The 13,179-nt window shown below is 38.6% G+C and overlaps 1 pseudogene across 1 annotated transcript; it reads left to right on the forward strand.

Moving 5' to 3' along the window:
• Positions 1 to 11,758: 11,758 nt before the first annotated feature.
• Positions 11,759 to 12,450, forward strand: LOC309819922 (small ribosomal subunit protein eS4-like; annotated as a pseudogene). Its single transcript has one exon. The product of its transcript is annotated as a small ribosomal subunit protein eS4-like (transcript).
• The last annotated feature ends 729 nt before the right edge of the window (positions 12,451 to 13,179 follow it).

Consider the following 13,179-nt stretch of genomic DNA (forward strand, 5'->3'; position numbering starts at 1 on the left):
GAAAGGAGCCACTGTGTATTCTTCCCCAGGAGGTGTCTAGTGGGATGTGCAACTCTGTGATGCCACCTGCCACCCGGTGTGCACACCCACAAAGATCACTGTTGCTGGCGTTGCCCTCGGGGGCCACCTCCACCATGGTAGTGCCAGAAATTGGCTCAGATAACCCTCAGGCATATGTGTGCACTCAAAAAGCTGAGGAGGAAACCCACCAAAGCCATGCCCCTGCATCCACATAGGGATTGCCGGTAATCAGCTCAGATTTCAGCCCCTCCTCCAAGTGTGTATGCCCACAAAGTTCGCAAAATCCATGGTGGCCAGAGCCATGCCCACTCTGAGCATGCTGATAATGAGGCTGCTAAGGTGGACCTGCCCCCGCCCTTTCCTTGTTGACAATGGGGCTCCTACGGCAGACCTGTGCTTGTCCTGTGTGCACACCCAGTTGTCACCCTGGCCACACTTCACGCCCTTTGGACTGTCTCTGTGCAGCCAAATCAAATCCTCTCCCTGGGTCTGTTCCCTGAAGCCCCAGTCACTGTGCACACCAACAGGCACATGTCTTGCACTGGGAAGGGTGGTGATGTGACCAGGACCATCTGTGCTGGCCTCTCTTTACCCTGTGGAGCATAGGCCATCTCCCACACTCTCCTCTCAAGCCTCTGAAGCTCTCTATCTCTCTGGGTGGACCTCTCAGCTGGTGAAAGAGATTCCTAGGGTTAGGGAACATTTCCTCTTTCACAGCTCCCTCCCAGGGGCACAGTTCCTGTCCTGATTCCTTTTCTTCTCCCTTTCCCCTTCATCCTACCTGGTTATGTGGGGATCGTTCTTGCAGTTTTGGTTGTACGAGATCTTCTGCAGGTTTTCAGTAGGTATTCCATGAGAATTGTTCCACATGTAGATGTATTTTTGATGCATTTGTTGGAGGAGGCCAGCTCCACATCCCTCTACTCCTCCATCTTGATCTACACCTATGCAAGTCTTTTTATGGACATATGCTTTATTTTTTTTTTTGGTTGAATACCTATGGCTAGAATGTTGGGTTATAGGGGAGGTATATGTTCAATTTCCTAAGAAACTGTCAAACTGTTTCTCAAAGTGGTTTTATAATTTTATATTCTCACCAGAAATGTATGACAGTCCCAATTGCTTTATATCCCCTCCAGTATTTGGGATTTTCAGTCTTTTTAGTATTAGCCATTCTAGTGGGTGTGTGGTAATATTTCATTGTTGTTTTAATTTGCATTTCATTTATGAGAATGTTGAACATTTTCATGTGCTTATTGGATATTCATGTATCTTCTTTTATGTAATGTCTATTCCAATCTTTTGCCCACTTAAAAATTGGTAACCATTGTAATGTGTCATTTGTCTCCTTATATACTTGTAAGAGTTCTGTATATATTCTGGATATAAGACCTTTGTCAGGTGAATAAATTACAAATATTTTCTCCTCATCTATGGCTTTCCTTTTCACTTCATTAATGGTGTCTTTTGGAGAGTCTATGTTTCTAATTTTTATAAATCAGTTAAAAATTTTATTGTTACTGCTTATTATATTCTATCTAAGACAACTTTAATTATCCCAAGGTCATGAAGATTTCCACCAACGTTTTCTTCTAGACGTTTTGTAGTTTCTTTTTTTTTAATTGACAGAATTCAAAATATAACAATAATTCAGTAAATTTTTTTCAATACAGGTATACTAATGAGAAAATGGAATTTTATTTTGGGGATAATATTTTGCTTATTGTGATTCAAAGTTATGTTTCTTATCAAAATCTGTTGCAAATGCTGATCAGTAGTGATATTTTATGTATTTCATTTTTGATAATGTCTCTTCACGTAGATAGGTACTGCTGAGTACTGATACTGTCCATGAGCATATGATTTTTTCCCATTTAATATTTTTATTGAGATATAATTCACATAACATAAAACTCATTATTTTAAAGTGTACAAGTCAGGGTTTTTCAGCATATTCAATATGTTGTACAACTATCAGCACTATCTAATTCTGGAACACTTCCATCAACCCCACAGAGAAACCCTGTACTTAGTAGTCAGTCTCAATTTTCCCCTCTTCTCATTCCTTGGCAACTACTAATCTACTTTCTGTCTCTATCGATTTACCTATTCTGGACATTTCATATAAACAGAATCATAAAATCTGTGGCTTTTTATGTCTGGCTTCTTTCATTTAGGATAATGTTTTCAGAGTTCATCCACATTGTAGCATGTGAAAGTACTTCATTCTTTTTTATGGATGAATAATATTCCATTGTTTGGATATGCTATGTATTGTTTATCCATTCATCAGTTGTTGGACATATAGGTTTTTTCCACTTTTTGCCTATTATGAATAATGCTGCTATGAACATTCATGTACAAGTTTTTGTGTGAAAATATGTTTTAAGTTTTCATTGGTATAGTCCCTGAAATGATTGAGTCATATGGCAACTCTGTGTTTAAATGAAGAAGTACCACACTGTTTTCCACAACAGCCAAATCATTTTACATTCCCACCAGCAAGGCACAGGATTCCAGTTGTTCTACATCCTTGCCAAAATTTGCTACTTCTTTCCCTCTATCCTTCCTTCTTTTCTTTCTTTCTTTCTTTCTTTCTTTCTTTCTTTCTTTCTTTCTTTCTTTCTTTCTTTCTTTCTTTCTTTCTTTCTTTCTTTCTTTCTTTCTTTCTTTCTTTCTTTCTTTCTTTCTTTCTTTCTTTCTTTCTTTCTTTCTTTCTTTCTTTCTTTCTTTCTTTCTTTCTTTCATCATCTTTCTGTCTTCCTTTCTTTCCATCTGAGTGGCTTTCAAGTGGTGTTTTGGTGGTTTGATTTGCATTTTTCTAATGACTAATGATGTTGAGCATCGTTTCATGTTCTTATTGACCATTTGTATACCTTCTTATAGTTTTAGTATTCGTATCTATCATCAATTTTATTATTTTTTGTGTTTGGTATGAGGTAAGAGCTGAGATTCATTTTTTTTCTCCACTCATATGTCTAGTTGATCTAGCCCATTTGTTGAAAAAACTTCTTAAGTTGTCCCCTGGGGTAAGCAGAGTAAGGACTCTACAAAGATGTCCACATCCTAATTCCTTGAATATTACATTATATAGCAAAAGAGGAATTAAGGTAGCAGGTGAAATTAAAGTTGCTTATCAGTTGACCTTATGATAAGGATATTATCCTGGATTATCTGAGTGAATTCAATGTGATCACAGAGGTCCTTAAATGAGGAAGAGGGAGACAGAAGAGGAGGTCAGAGTGATGTAATGTGCTAAGAAATTGGCCTACTATAGCTGGCTTTGAAAATGGAGGAAGGCGCCATATGCCTCTAGAATGTAGGCAGCCTCTAGAAGCTAGAAAGGAAACATTTTCCCTAGGGTCTCTAGAAAGGAATGATGTCCTGGTGACTCCTTGATTTTAGCCTGGTTAGATCCATTGGGACTCTTGAATTGACAAATTGTAAGATAATAAATTTGTATTGTTTTAAACACTAAGCTTGTGATAGTTTGTTATAGCAGCCATAGAAAACCAATATTTTCCCCAAGATTCCTGCCCTCTGGTATACATGCTCTGTATAATCCCTTCCCCTTGGGTGTGATTAAGATTTATGAATATGATGGGTGATCATTCCTGTGATTATGTAATGCTATATGGCAGAAGAGATTTTGCAGATGTACTGAAGGTCTTCAATCAATTAACTTTGGGTCAATCAAAAGGAAGGTTATCTTCTATTGGCCTGACCTTAAAAGAGGTCAGAGAGATTCAAAGTGAAAGAGATTCTCTTGTTGGCTTGAAGAAGCAAACTGTTACATTAAGGAGAACACCACATAACAGAGAACAGTAAGTGGCCTCTAGGAACTAAGGGCTTCAGTCCTACAACTGCAAAGAATTAAATTCTTCCAACAACATGAATGAGCTTGGAACAAGAGTCCAAGTTCCATATGAGAATGCAAGCTGGTGGACAGCTTGATTTTAGCCTTTTGAAAACTTAAGCAGAGAAACCAGGTACACCACACTAGGGCTTCTGACCTACAGAAATATGTGAAACATATAACTATATATAAAATAATATATCAGTATTGGGTTTTTTTGTTTTTTTCTACATCTTTATTGGAGTGTAATTGCTTTACAATGGGGCATTAGTTTCTGCTTTATAACAAAGTGAATCAGTTATACGTATACATATGTTCCCATGTCTCCTCCCTTTTGCGTCTCCCTCCCTCCCACCCTCCCTATCCCACCCATCCAGGTGGTCACAAGGCACCGAGCTGATCTCCCTGTGCTATGCGGCTGCTTCCCACTAGCTATCTATTTTACGTTTGGTAGTGTATATATGTCCATGCCTCTCTCTCACTTTGTCACAGCTTACTTTTCCCCTTCCCCATATCTTCAAGTCCATTCTCTAGTAGGTCTGTGTCTTTATTCCTGTCTTACCCCTAGGTTCTTCATGACATTTTTTTTTTTTTTAGAGATGTGAGATGATATCTCATTGTAGTTTTGATATGCATTTCTCTAATGATTAATGATGTTGAGCATTCTTTCATGTGTTTGTTGGCAATCTGTATATCTTCTTTGTATATCTTTGTATATCTGTATATCTTCTATTTATGTCTTCTGCCCATTTTTGGATTAGATTTTTTTTTTGTTGTTTTTATTGAGCTGCATGAGCTGCTTATAAATTTTGGAGATTAATCCTTTGTCAGTTGCTCCATTTGCAAATATTTTCTCCCATTCTGAGGGTTGTCTTTTGGTCTTGTTTATGGTTTCCTTTGCTGTGCAAAAGCTTTGCAGTTTCATTAGGTCCCATTTGTTTATTTTTGTTTTTATTTCCATTTCTCTAAGAGGTGGATCAAAAAGGATCTTGCTGTGATTTATGTCATAGACTGTTCTGCCTATGTTTTTCTCTAAGAGTTTGATAGTTTCTGGCCTTACATTTAGGTCTTTAATCCATTTTGAACTTATTTTTGTGTATGGTGTTAGGGAGTGTTCTAATCTCATTCTTTTACATGTACCTGTCCAGTTTTCCCAGCACCACTTATTGACGAGGCTGTACTTTCTCCACTGTACATTCCTGCCTCCTTTGTCATAGATAAGGTGAACCTATGTGTGTGAGTTTATCTCTGGGCTTTCTATCCTGTTCCATTGATCTATATTTCTGTTTTTGTGCCAGTACCGTACTGTCTTGATTACTGTAGCTTTGTAGTATAGTCTGAAGTCAGGGAGCCTGATTCCTCCAGCTCCGTTTTACATTCTCAAGATTGCTTTGCCCATTCGGGGTCTTTTGTATTTCCATACAAATTGTGAAATTTTTGCTCTGGTTCTGTGAAAAATGCCAGTGGTAGTTTGATAGGGATTGCATTGAATCTGTAGATTGCTTTGGGTAGTAGAGTCATTTTCACAATGTTGATTCTTCCAATCCAAGAACATGGTATATCTCTCCATCTATTTGTATCATCTTTAATTTCTTTCATCAGTGTCTTATAATTTTCTGCATACAGGTCTTTGTTTGCTTAGGTAGGTTTATTCCTAGATATTTTATTCTTTTTGTTGCAGTGGTAAATGGGAGTGTTTTCTTGATTTCACTTTCAGATTTTTCATCATTAGTGTATAGGAATGCCAGAGATTTCTGTGCATTAATTTTGTATCCTTCTACTTTACCAAATTCATTGATTAGCTCTAGTAGCTTTCTGGTAGCATCCTTAGGATTCTCTATGTATAGTATCATGTCATCTGCAAACAGTGACAGCTTTACTTCTTCTTTTCCGATTTGGATTCCTTTTATTTCCTTTTCTTCTCTGATTGCTGTGGCTAAAACTTCCAAAACTATGTTGAATAAGAGTGGTGAGAGTGGGCAACCTTGTCTTGTTCCTGATCTTAGTGGAAATGCTTTCAGTTTCCCACCATTGAGGATGATGTTGGCTGTGGGTTTGTCATATATGGCCTTTATTATGTTGAGGAAAGTTCCCTCTATGCCTACTTTCTGCAGGGTTTTTATCATAAATGGGTGTTGAATTTTGTCAAAAGCTTTCTCTGCATCTATTGAGATGACCATATGGTTTTTCTCCTTCAATTTGTTAATATGGTGTATCACGTTGATTGATCTGCGTATATTGAAGAATCCTTGCATTTCTGGAATAAACCCCACTTGATCATGTTGTATGATCCTTTTAATGTGCTGTTGGATTCTGTTTGCTAGTATGTTGTTGAGGATTTTTGCATCTATGTTCATCAGTGATATTGGCCCGTAGTTTTCTTTCTTTGTGACATCCTTGTCTGGTTTTGGTATCAAGGTGATGGTGGCCTCGTAGAATGATTTTGGGAGTATTCCTCCCTCTGCTATATTTGGAAGAGTTTGAGAAGGATAGGTGTTAGCTATTCTCTAAGTGTTTGATCAAATTCGCCTGTGAAGCCATCTGGTCCTGGGCTTTTGTTTGTTGGAAGATCTTTAATCACAGTTTCAATTTCAGTGCTTGTGATTGGTCTGTTCATATTTTCTATTTCTTCCTGATTCAGTCTTGACAGGTTGTGCATTTCTAAGAATTTGTCCATTTCTTCCAGGTTGTCCATTTTATTGGCATAGAGTTGCTTGTAGTAATATCTCTTGATCTTTCTGCAGTGTCAGTTGTTACTTCTCCTTTTTCATTTCTAATTCTATTGATTTGAGTCTTCTACCTTTTTTTCTTGATGAGTCTGGCTAATGGTTAATCAATTTTGTTTATCTTCTCAAAGAACCAGCTTTTAGTTTTATTGATCTTTGCTATCGTTTCCTTCATTTCTTTTTCATTTATTTCTGATCTGATCTTTATGACTTCTTTCCTTCTGCTAACTTTGGGGGTTTTTTGTTCTTTCTCTAATTGCTTTAGGTGCAAGGTTTGGTTGTTTATTTGAGATGTTTCCTGTTTTTTAAGGTAGGATTGTATTGCTATAAACTTCCCTCTTAGAACTTCTTTTGCTGCATCCCATAGGTTTTGGGTCATTGTGTCTCCATTGTCATATGTTTCTAGGTATTTTTTGATTTCCTCTTTGATTTCTTCCGTGATCACTTCGTTATTAAGTTGTGTATTGTTTAGCCTCCACGTGTTTGTATTTTTTACAGATCTTTTCCTGTAATTGATATCTAGTCTCATAGCATTGTGGTCGGAAAAGATACTTGATACAATTTCAATTTTCTTAAATTTACCAAGACTTGATTTGTGACCCAAGATATGATCTATCCTGCAGAATGTTCCATGAGCCCTTGAGAAAAGTGTGTATTCTGTTGTTTTGGGGTGGAATGTCCTATAAATATCAATTAAGTCCATCTTGTTTAATGTATCATTTAAAGCTTGTGTTTCCTTATTTATTTTCATTTTGGATGATTTGTCCATTGGTGAAAGTGGGGTGTTAAAGTCCCCTACTATGAATGTGTTACTGTCGATTTACCCTTTTATGGCTGTTAGTATTTCCTTATGTATTGAGGTGCTCCTATGTTAGGTGCATAAATATTTACAATTGTTATATCTTCTTCCTGGATCGATTCCTTGATCATTATGTAGTGTCCTTCTTTGTCTCTTCTAATAGTCTTTATTTTAAAGTCTATTTTGTCTGATATGAGAATTGCTACTCCAGCTTTCTTTTGGTTTCCATTTGCATGGAATATCTTTTTCCATCCCCTTACTTTCAGTCTGTATGTGTCTCTAGGTCTGAAGTGGGTCACTTGTAGACAGCATATATATGGGTGTTGTTTTTGTATCCATTCAGGCAGTCTGTATCTTTTGGTTGGAGCATTCAATCCATTTACATTTAAGGTAATTATCGATATGTATGTTCCTATTCCCATTTTCTTAATTGTTTTGGGTTTGTTATTGTAGGTCTTTTCCTTCTCTTGTGTTTCTTGCCAAAGATGTTCCTTTAGCATTTGTTGTAAAGCTGGTTTGGTGGTGCTTAACTCTCTCGGCTTTTGCTTGTCTGTAAAAGTTTTAATTTCTCCATCAAATCTGAATGAGATCCTTGATGGGTAGAGTAATCTTGGTTGTAGGTTTCTCTCCTTCCTCATTTTAAATATGTCCTGCCAGTCCCTTCTGGCTTGCAGAGTTTCTGCTGAAAAATCAGCTGTTAACCTTATGAGGATTCCCTTGTGTGTTATTTGTTTTTTTTCCCTTGCTGCTTTTAATATGTTTTCTTAGTATTTAATTTTTGACAGTTTGATTAATATGTGTCTTGGGGTGTTTCTCCTTGGATTCATCCTGTATGGGACTCTCTGTGCTTCCTGGACTTGATTAACTATTTCCTTTCCCATATTAGGGAAGTTTTCAACTATAATCTCTTCAAATATTTTCTCAGTCCTTTTCTTTTTCTCTTCTTCTTCTGGAACCCCTATAATTCGAATGTTGGTGCATTTAATGTTGTCCCAGAGGTCTCTGAGACTGTCCTCAGTTCTTGTCATTCTTTTTTCTTTATTCTGCTCTGCAGCAGTTATTTCCATTATTTTATCTTCCAGGTCACTTATCTGTTCTTCTGCCTCAGTTATTCTGCTATTGATCCCATCTAGAGTATTTTTAATTTCATTTATTGTGTTGTTCATCGTTGCTTGTTTCATCTTTAGTTCTTCTAGGTCCTTTTTAAATGTTTCTTGAATTTTCTCTATTCTGTTTCCAAGATTTTGGATCATCTTTACTATCATTATTCTGAATTCTTTGTCAGGTAGACTGCCTATTTCCTCTTCCTTTGTTAGGTATGGGGGGTTTTTATCTTGCTGCTTCAACTGCTGTGTGTTTTTCTGTCTTCTCATTTTGCTTATCTTACTGTGTTTGGGGTCTCCTTTTTGCAGGCTGCAGGTTCGTAGTTTCCGTTGTTTTTGGTGTCTGTCCCCAGTGGCTAAAGTTGGTTCAGTGGGTTGTGTAGGCTTCCTGGTGGAGGGGACTAGTGCCTGTGTTCTGGTGCATGAGCCTGGATCTTGTCTTTCTGGTGGGCAGGTCCACGTCTGGTGGTGTGTTTTGGGGTGTCTGTTTACTTATTATGATTTTAGGCCACCTCTCTGCTAATGGGTGAGGTTGTGTTCCTGTCTTGCTAGTTGTTTGGCATAGGGTGTCCAGCACTGTAGCTTGCTGGTCATTGAGTGAAGCTGGGTGCTGGTGTTGAGATGGAGATCTCTGGGAGATTTTTGCCATTTGATATTATGTGGAGCTGGGAGGTCTCTTGTGGACCAGTGTCTTGAAGTTGGCTCTCCCACCTCAGAGGCACAGCACTGACTCCTGGCTGCAGCACCAAGAGGCTTTCATCCACACGGCTCAGAATAAAAGGGAGGAAAAGTAGAAAGAAAGGAAGAAAGAAAGAAAGAGGATAAAATAAAATAAAATAAAGTAAGATAAAATGAAGTTATTAAGATAAAAAATAATTATTAAGAAAAAAAATTTTTTTAAAAGAAAAAAAAAAACGGACAGATAGAACCCTAGGACAAATGGTGAAAGCAAAGCTATACAGACAAAATCTCACACAAAAGCATACACATACACACTCAGAAAAAGAGGAAAAGGGGAAAAAATAATATATCTTGCTCTCAAGGTCCACCTCCTCAATTTTCGATATTTCGTTGTCTATTCATGTATTCCACAGATGCAGGGTACTTCAAGTTGATTGTGGAGCTTTAATCCACTGCTTCTGAGGCTTCTGGGAGAGATTTCCTTTTCTCTTCTTTGTTCGCACAGCTCCCGTGGCTCAGCTTTGGATTTGGCCCTGCCTCTTAGCGCGGCTCGCGCCCATCTCTGGAGCTCCTTTAAGCAGCGCTCTTAATCCCCTCTCCTCGCGCACCAGGAAAAGAAGAGGGAAGAAAAAGTCTCTTGCCTCTTCTGCAGGTCCAGACTTTTCCCCGGACTCCCTCCCGGCTAGCTGTGGTGCACTAACCCCTTCAGGCTGTGTTCACGCTGCCAACCCCAGTCCTCTCCCTGCGCTCCAACCAAAGCCTGAGCCTCAGTTCACAGCCCCGCTCCCCCCGGTGGGTGAGCAGACAACCCTCTTGCGCTGGTGACCGGTCGGCACCGATCCTCTGTGTGGGAATCTCTCCGCTTTGCCCTCTGTACCCCTGTTGCTGTGCTCTCCTCCTCAGCTCGAAGCTTCCCCGCTCAGCCACCCACAGTCTCCGCCTGCAAAGGGGCTTCCTAGTGTGTGGAAACCTTTCCTCCTTCACAGCTCCCTCCCCCTGGTGCAGGTCCCGTCCTTATTCTTTCGTCTCTGTTTATTCTTTTTTCTTTTGCCCTACCCAGGTATGTGGGGAGTTTCTTGCCTTTTGGGAGGTCTGAGGTCTTCTGCCAGCGTTCAGTAGGTGTTCTGTAGGAGTTGTTCCACGTGTAGATGTATTTCTTATGTATCTGTGGGGAGGAAGGTCATCTCCACGTCTTACTCTTCCCCCTCTTTCTCAGTATTGTTTTAAGCTGCTAAATTTGTGCTAATTCGTCATGCAGTGATGGGAAAACAATGTATTTCCCATTGACTTGCCTTAGCAATGCATTGTTGAAAATCAATTGAGCATGTATGTCTGGGTCTATTTCTGGATTCTGTTCTTTCCCATTGATCAGTTTGTCTGTCTTTTTACCGAAACTACTATCATTTGGCTTATCATAGCTTTATAGTACATCTTTAAAATTAGATACTAGGAGTCCTCCAACTTTGTTATTCTTTTTCAAAATTGTTTGGCTATTTTACGTCCTGTGTATTTTCATATAAATAGTAGAATCAACTTTTCATTTGTACAAAAAATGCTTGCTGGAATTTTGATTTGAATTATGGTTGACCATTGAACAACACTCCATGAAGTGGAAAATCCAAGTATGACTTTACAGTTGTCCCTCCGTGTCCATGGTTCCATACTGGCAGGGTCAACCAACTGTGGATTATATATTTCTGTAGTCTGTATTTATTGAAACAAATCTGCATATAAGTGGACCTGCTCAATCTAAAACAGGGTTGTTCAAGGGTCAGCTGGAAGTTGAATTTGAAGATCAATTTGGGGAATTTTGACAGCTTAACAATATTGAGTCTTCTGATTCATGAACATGGTATATATTTCCATTAGTTTTAGTCTCCTTTAATTTCTTTCTTTTAATGGGGAGATCTAATTAGCTTTATTCAGTGATTCAGGAATCAGGCAGCATCCCATCTAGTAAATAGAAGGATGCTCAAGGGGTTGCATAAATGGAAGGTTTTATAATCAGAAGGAGGGTAGGGAAGAAGGTATTAGCAAAAGAAAAGAAAGGATTTTTTCAGGCCAGACCATCTTCCTTTAGGGGGAAGGGAACAGCAGAGGTCTTCATGATGCAGATAACCTCACTAGTGTTGATCCTGAAATTTCAGATTACGTGTTTAAAATTCACATTCCAGGGACTTCCCTGGTGGCGCAGTTGTTAAGAATCCACCTGCTAATGCAGGGGACATGGATTTGAGCCCTGGTCCAGGAAGATCCCTCATGTCACAGAGCAACTAAGCCCATGTGCCACAACTACTGAGCCAGTGCTCTAGAGCCCACGAACCACAACTGAGCCTGCGTGCCGCAACGATTGAAACCCGTGAGCCTAGAGCCCATGCTCTGTAACAAGAGAAGCCACTGCAATGAGAAGCCTGTGTACCACAAGGAAGAGTAGCCTCCGCTCGCCACAACTAGAGAAAGCCCATGCGCAGCAATGAAGACAAAACATGGCCAAAATAATAAATAAATAAATAAATAAATAAAATAAAATTCACATTCCTAGCTCTCTTTTTGCCTAGCACAGCCATGGCTCATGTCTCCCCTAATCATTTTCCTAAGGAACAGACTTAAGTATGCCCTAAAAGGAGATGAAATAAAGATCTGCCTGCAGTGTTTCATTAAGATTGATGGCAATGTCTGCACTGTTATAACCTACCCCACTTGTTTTATGGACATCATCAGCATTGGAGAGACTGGAGAGAATTTTCGTCTGCTCTATGACACCAAGTGTCGCTTTGCTGTCCATTGTATTACACCTGAGGAGGCCAAGTACAAGTTGTGCAAAGTGAGAAGGATCTTTGTGGGGACAAAAGGAATCCTTCATCTGATGACCCATGGTGCTTGCACCGCCTGCTACCCTGATCCCCTCATCAAGGTGAATGACACCATTCAAATTGATTTGGAGACTGGCAAGATTACTAATTTCATCTAATTTGACACTGGTAACCTGTGCATGGTGACTGGAGGTGCTAACTTGGGAAGAATTGGTGTGATCAACAACCGGGAGAGACATCCTGGTTCTTCTGATGTAGTTCATGTGAAAGATGTCAATGGTAACAGCTTTGCCACTGGGATCTCCAAGATTTTCGTTATTGGCAAAGGCAACAAACCATGGATCTCTCTTCCCCATGGAAAGGGTATCTGCCTTACCATTGCTGAGGAGAGGGACAAGAGACTGGCGGCCAAACAAAGTAGTGGATAAAATGATCTCTAGGTGACATGATTGGAAAAACCTTTGTACTTAATTAAAGATAATACCACATTAAAAAAATAAAATTCACATTCCTAGGAGAGGCTGAAACTGCAATGACGTCTTGGTTTGCTGTTCTGGGAGCAAATTACTCCATTTTGGGCTTTTTTTTAAAACAATGCCAATTATATCTCAAGAAAAAGTCAGTATTTCCCTAATTTTAATGTGTGAAGGAAGGTCTCCTTTAATTTCTGTTAGCAGTGTTTTATAATTTTCAGTATGGAGATCTTAGGTATCTTTTGTTAAATGTGTTTCTATGTATTTAATATTTTTTCATGCTATTGTAAATCAAAAAACATTTATATTCCAAGTTTTATTGCTAGCATATAGAAATACATATATTGTTAACATATAGAAATACAATTATTTTTGTTTTTACCCTTGTATCTGTGACTTTGCTAAATTTGTTTCTTAATTTTAGTAGTTTTGTGTAGATTCTTTAGGATTGTCTATGTAGACAATCACATTTTCTATGAACAAAGGCAGTTTTATTGACTTCCTTCCATTCTTTTTGCCTTTTAGTCATTTTTCATGCTTTATTGAAGTATACAGGACCTCTAGCATAATGTTCAGTAGAAGTTGTGAGAGTGTCATGCAGTATATCACATAGTATGATACTAATTGTAGTTTTTTCATAAATGCCATTTATCAAATTGAGGAAATACATTTCTATTTCTAGTTTGCTGAGAGTTTTGGTCATGAAT

Source organism: Grampus griseus, assembly GCF_964374135.1.
Source record: "Grampus griseus genome assembly, chromosome: 3".
NCBI lineage: Eukaryota > Metazoa > Chordata > Mammalia > Artiodactyla > Delphinidae > Grampus > Grampus griseus.